Raw genomic sequence first — 6,800 nt, forward strand, 5'->3', positions numbered from 1 at the left:
TATATATACACACACACACAATGGGTATAGAAAAGGATCACCCACCTTTAAAATAATCACATTTTGTTGCTTTGCAGCCTGAAATGAAGACGGACACAGTTTCTGTTTTATCCAGCTGTATTTACTCAGTGCAACTTCTAAGTCAAAGATATAAATAACACCAACATGTCAGAAAAAGCAATCACTGAGTTGAAAAAAGGATCACTAAGCCATTTGACTTTCAACTATAATCAGCAGTGGTCATTTTGATTAGCTCAGCATGAAAAGAGCTTTCCTGGAGCATTTCAGTTCTTAGTAGTGCAAATGAAGCAAACAATCAACTATGGGTGACAAGGCCCTGTCAAAAGATCTCCGGGATAAAGTTGTGGAAATATGGATGGGGCAAAATACCATCAAATTCTTGAGGAAAATCTTCTGCCCTCTGCCAGAAAGTTGACAATGGGAAGAAGGTTTACCTTCCAACATGACAATGAGCCAAAGCACACAGCAAAACTGAGCACATAGTGGTTAAAGGAGAAAAAGGTGAATGACCTTGTGTGGCCTATAGTCAGAGCCCAGACTTAAACCCCATTGAAAATCTGTGGAATGACTTGAAGACTGCATCAAATTTAACTGAACTTGATCAGTTCTGCAAAGAAGAGACACTGACACTTTTCTTGTTTTTCCTTTTTTATTTGCAGTTCACACCATGTTTCATCTCAATGTACTGCTTTGCAGCAGAGAAGGGATACATGATGTTTTTGAGCAAGAACAAGGACACATTTGAATGTTTTTCTCTTTAGAATATTAGTGCCTTTTATTGTGCGTGATTGTCTATTGGACACACTATGTAGATCACCGATGACATTTTCACCACTACATAAATAAACTGTAAATAGTGTGTAATAGCAGGTGGCATCTTCACAGTTTTTTTTCATGAAAGAGGACCTTATGTTTCTCCAAGTTGGGAGAATAAACCATTGTTTTAGTACACTTGTGTCAAAGTGCGTTATTAGAGATTATGTACCATGAAGTAAAGAGATGAAATTATTGCACATGGAAATTGTTTCAGCTCTCAGAAACGCACATACAGAGGTGTAAGGCAGCAGCGTTTGCCAAGGATTCAGAAAGAGGCTAATGTACTTGCTGTGTTACTGAATGGGACCCCTGAATTATGGGAGTCAATAAAACCGGCTTTATGTGCTCATTAGTCTCCAGATATGTTAAGACATCATTTTAATAATTGTGAATATATTGGATTAAAGAATTTATTCGTTTAGGGGAATAACATACCAAATGTGCATAGTAAGACCTTGGATATTTATGAAAAAAGTAAATGGAGTCAATTTTGATTTCATATTGACTTGAAACAAATCTCAAAAACAGTCTTTTTGGTTCAGTCCTCTTCTGTATGAGGCCTCGGCTTGTTTGGGGTTTTATAAGTTAAAGTTAGTGTTTCTGGATCAGTTTTGCTTGAGAATAATGACTAATATCTGGCTATTCAGATGCTATTCTGTGTTCAGTTGGGGGCACATCAACACTGAAATGCAAATGCAAAAGTTCTTTATTTAAATATTTAATACTGTGTTTAAGTATGAAGGAAATCCATTGGAATTCATCTCAAGTATTCCATGTCTCTACAAATTGGAGACTGAGGTTTCTGTGTGCCCTTGCATGGTTGAATGGTGTAAAGGTTTAGTTAAGTGCACACAGACAGAACCCCTCCCTCCATACTAAGTGTGTCCTTGGGATCTCTAGCTCTCAGGTTCGATAAGTGCTGCTGTTCATGTTGAAATGCATTGCTTAGCACTGGTTATCAGGGAAAATTGTACATGCAGCTCATGACAGATTATGAGAAATGCTGGTATTACATGGTACCTTTTCAGCATATGTAATTATTTCCTATTGGTTATGATCTGTGTGGAAACATTTGACAATCTTGGCCTGTTTTGATTGACAGGTTTTTTTTTTCTTTCCAAGAACGAGCTGTTTGTGTGCAAACGGTCCTGCTCTTTTAAGACCTTTTGCAAAGCTGAAAATACCATGCACAGTGGTGAACAGGTCAGACAGAAAAGTTGCAATGTGTTTTATAACTTTGTGCTGCCATTTCTTAGTAATTCCATCCTGCTCCTGCTGACTTCAGAAGGTTCAAAATAAACTCTCTGCTCTGGCTTCCAAGTCACAGAAACTTTATTTCTTATAGATGCTAGTTTAATAAAGTGCAGCAATTTCACATTTTTAACTAGATTACTTTTTTGAAGAAAAAGAAGAAGAAAATACCATGTTGTTTTGGATGGTTGCGACAGCGTTTCTGTAAATTTGCTTGGGTATTTTGAGTAGTTTTAGCTGTTTCCATCCAATATTGTAAAAGTATCATTGTATGCATTTATTTGTAACTTTATTTTGTTGTTTATTTAGGTTTTGTAACACATTTTGAAAATTTTATCTTGGTGTTTCCATCCAGGAATTCTTTAATGCAATATTCCAAAATTCACATTTAAAACGTGGATGGAAAGCTGGCAAAACATTCCTTTGAAGGACTGGAAGACGTGTCAAACATTTCTTTAATATTCTGGTCAGCAGATATGATATGCTTCTTTGCTTAAACTGTAAAAGTCTTCAAAAAGCCTGATAGAATTTATCAAGTTTAATCGCTTGGAAAACTTGCACAGATAACATTATGTCTGTACTTGGGTGTTGCTGTCTAACAAAACACCATCTCTTAACAAGCAATGTTTTGGGTATTTTGTAAGCTTTTGATATTTATTTTACACTGGTCAGCCACAGTGTTAAAACCACTGAAAGCTGAAGTGATTAATATTGATTATATCAATATAATGCCGCCTGTCAAGTGGTGGGATATATTAGGCAGCAAGTGAACAGTCAGTTCCTGAATTTCATGTGTTGGAAGCAGGAAAAATGTGCAAGTGAAAAGATCTGAGTGACTTAGACAAGGGCCAAATAGTGAGACGACTGGGTTAGAAATCGTTCAGAAATGGTTTGAAGAACATGACAAAGAGTTCAAGGTGTTGCCTTGTCCTCCAAATTTCCCAGATCTAAATCCGATTGAGCTTCTATAGGCTGTGCTGGACCAACAAATCCATCCATTGAGGCCCAGCGTCTGCAACTTGCTAATGTCTTGGTGCCAGATACCACAGGACACGTTCAGAGGTGTTGTGGTGCCCATGCCTTGACACATCAGAGCTGATTTAGCAGCACAAAGGGACCTGCATGATATTAGACAGGTGGTTTTAATGTGGCTGATCAGTGTATGTGACGTGGACAGGATGTCATAGAAGTCGAAACCAACCATATGCCCTAAGATGGCTTTAATGGCTTTCTGCATGTTAGTATGTGCAATAATAACAGTGAGGCTTGCCTTATTGTGAAAACTCAGAGTGTAGAGTGATGAAGTGCTGACACAGAGCTTTGCCTATGTTGGCATGCTACTGTTCTGGTAAGGCATGTGGCTGTTTGTTTTCATAGAGCCCTGCTGGCCTGCTGCCAGAGATGGGCATAAATACATGAAAATGTATTTAAAATAAAAATACAAAATACTGTGTGGAAAAATGTATTTAAATACAAATACAGTATTTTCTATTTTGAAAATACACAAAATACATGTACAATTGGCCATCCAGTGCAGGTATCCCTATAGGCTGAAATCTATCTGGACCTATTCTGGAGAAAGAAAAAAACAAACAAACACACATTTCGATGTGTACAACTGCTTAGAAACTTTTGTTTTCATTTTACATACCTCTTAGGAAATATAAAACTACTATTGAAAGATATTTATTTCATGTTCAAATTTATCTTGTATATAAAGTTTTTTTCAAATGAGAAAGTGTATCTAATATTTACATTTTAAAATTAGAATTCATATAGATAGAATTTAACACCATTTGCTCAAAGGTTTTTCGTTTTTTTTTTTTCTTTACAAACAATAAAACAAAACCTAAAGATTGTTTGTGGTGAAACATTCATCAGTGTCTTCACAAATTAAATTGTTGATGACAGACAGTGATTAACCTAATTATTTTGTCTCTACATAAACATACATTTGCATAGATGGGTGAACACAATCACCTGATTTTTCATTAAGCACCAAGTTTGCACTTCTCTAAAATATTAAATGCTTACATTTACAAAATGAGCCTGCAATATTAGAAATAATGAATAAAGTAATGGCCCATGTTAAATACAAACATTAATTAAAAGAAAATGTTTAATGAATTAAAAAAAAACAAAGCATTAATTAATTTAGTGTTATACATAATGTTATCATATTCATATGGTTTGTTCTAATGTCACAAATCATAATCTCAGGTTTACTGCATTTTACAAGATTCATTGAATTCTTTTGTGTGGGTTTAAGAAGTGTACTCGAAAACATTTTCACATGTGTCCTCCAAAATGACCCACAACCTAATCAGTTTATATGTGAAAAAATCCATTTATTCACAAACTTCTCACGAAATGACTGTTTGACAAACAACTCGCAAACTACTTCCTCCCACTGCTGCTTTCTGATGGTTTGGAGAACAATTACTCTGTGTCGCCCCCTGTCATTTCACAGAATTATACAGCGGCGAGCGCATCGAGTATAAAAGCCTCGTCTGTTTAGGGAGGAGCGGGCAGTCAGCAGGTTCGCGGCGTAGAGCCAGGCCAAAGTATAAACAAGGCTTCAACTGCACAAAACGCTTCCACCACGACAGAAATCAGGAGCTGCGTGGTGATTCCTCCACTTGATGCGGAGTGTAAAAAGTGTCAGAAGTGTAGGCCTACTTGTTGGTGTTCCACTCTGCACAAAGCACATCACTTTCTATTGCTCATTTATTCATGCTTCTTTTTCCACTCCCAACGTTCCAATAATTCCTGCCCACTAAAAGCTGCATGGATATATTCGCTTACCCTGATAGGCCTATCTATGTAAACGATTTAGAAAAAGTTCAGTCGATTCACTCTTTATATCATTGCCATGATATGTATTGTCATATCACCCAGGCCTAACATGCAGTAATGCTTTAAACACATTTGACAAGCTAGTTGATAAAAAACAACAACCGATTAACTATCAAAACTGATTGGCTAATGCTATTCGGTGCTCTTTTCTTCTTTCATGTTAACCGAAGGCAAATCTGAATGATGCACATTTTAACTTTAATCGACAAGTGCAATTGACCATGACATCCTAACCTTATCTTATTGCAGTAAAGTCGCTCACCCAATGCTGAATGGAGCTGTACAGCTGCAGCTCACGTGATGAATGTTGGGGGGAGGGGGCGTGTCTGAACTAGTTGATGAATGAAATCAGCACCCTGATAAAGAGGTTGACTGGCACAAAGTATTTTGTGTATTTTGAAAATACAAAAATACTTATCTTAAATGTATTTAAATACAAAATAATTAGATTTTTTTCCGAAGGCTTTTAAATACAAAATAGTATTTTGTATTTCAAATACGTATTTTAAATACATGTATCTGAAATACTGCCATCCCTGCCTGCTGCCTGATTTTGCCTCAGATGAAGCTCTCTTGGCAGGTTTAAAACAGGCTGCTGCTCTAAATACCCTCACCTGCTGCCACATCGCTCCAATTAAGTCCATCTCCTCCTCTCTGGTTCACACACAAATACGTGAGCGCACCTGTGAAGGCTAGATCCTCCCCAGCTGTTGGATTTTCTCATTGGCTTCTATCCCCTTGTCCTTCCCTGCCTTGCAAATCCGCTAGTTAGCATGGATCAGGAACAGTGCTGACTTTGCTGACATCTGTACTTCGACAGAAACCATCCAACCGTGCGAAGACATTCAGCCTATAGGGACGGACTCAGTTATTCCGAGCAATGTCATACTGTGACACTCGGACTGTTTGATTGACAAGGTGCAATAACAGGAATGAGAGGCATGAGTGTCCATTATCACTCGCTGTGTTTTGTGAGGGCTTCCTCCCCTCAGGGCATCGGCACGTGAGGGTCTGTGAGTAATGATGTGGGCCGGAGCGTTCCCAACTCCGGGACCCCAGGGCAGACACCGAGGGCTGAAGTTTGGAGAAGCTCTCTTATTAAAAATCCAGATTTTCTTGTCAATGATGATATTAAGCACTGTCAGCAAGATTACGTTGATGCAGTAGCTGGAAATGGAATATCCCACTTTAAGCATTTGTCAGTCATGGGATGTGCTGTTTACTTTATGCCTTCAGTACATTACATGTTTCGCTAAGCTGTCACCCATCAGTAAATGTTAGCAGATTTGTGTGATTCATTTTCATGCTATTTGGTTGTTATATTTGTCATAACTTATTCACTTACACATCTTGAACTCCATTATTCACATAATACTTGGACTTGTATAGCAATAGGGGTAGAATTATTCTTAATAATAATAATTAATATTTACCTTTACTTTTATTAATAACAGTAGTAGTAATAATATATATAATATACATAATGTACATAATATTTATTATTATTATTATTATTAATATATTATTGTTGTTGTTGTTAATAATTATTATTTTATTATTAATAAAAATAACAAATAATAATAATAATCTTAGAATCTTGAATCTTAGTTAGGATACTGTACAATAGTAATACATTTCTGTTAATAATTCTTCACTTTCATGTGTTATTTTGCAGTGATTTGTTGATAGTCACGTTCAATTAAGTGCATGTGTGGGTAAATATTTCTTTAAAGGGGTCATATGATGCGATTTCAAGTTTTCCTTTCTCTTTGGAGTGTTACAAGCTGTTCGTGAATAGATAAGATCCCTGAAGTTGCAAAGACTAAAGTCTCAAAACCAAAGAGATATTCTTTATC

The 6,800-nt window shown here is 36.6% G+C and overlaps 1 protein-coding gene across 1 annotated transcript in view; it reads left to right on the forward strand.

Moving 5' to 3' along the window:
• Window positions 1–6,800, forward strand: part of LOC107659914 (S-adenosyl-L-methionine-dependent tRNA 4-demethylwyosine synthase-like) — a 50,320-nt gene that overhangs the window by 25,272 nt on the left and 18,248 nt on the right. The window lies entirely within an intron of this gene.

Source organism: Sinocyclocheilus anshuiensis, unplaced genomic scaffold, assembly GCF_001515605.1.
Source record: "Sinocyclocheilus anshuiensis isolate Anshui unplaced genomic scaffold, SAMN03320099.WGS_v1.1 scaffold1241, whole genome shotgun sequence".
Lineage (NCBI taxonomy): Eukaryota > Metazoa > Chordata > Actinopteri > Cypriniformes > Cyprinidae > Sinocyclocheilus > Sinocyclocheilus anshuiensis.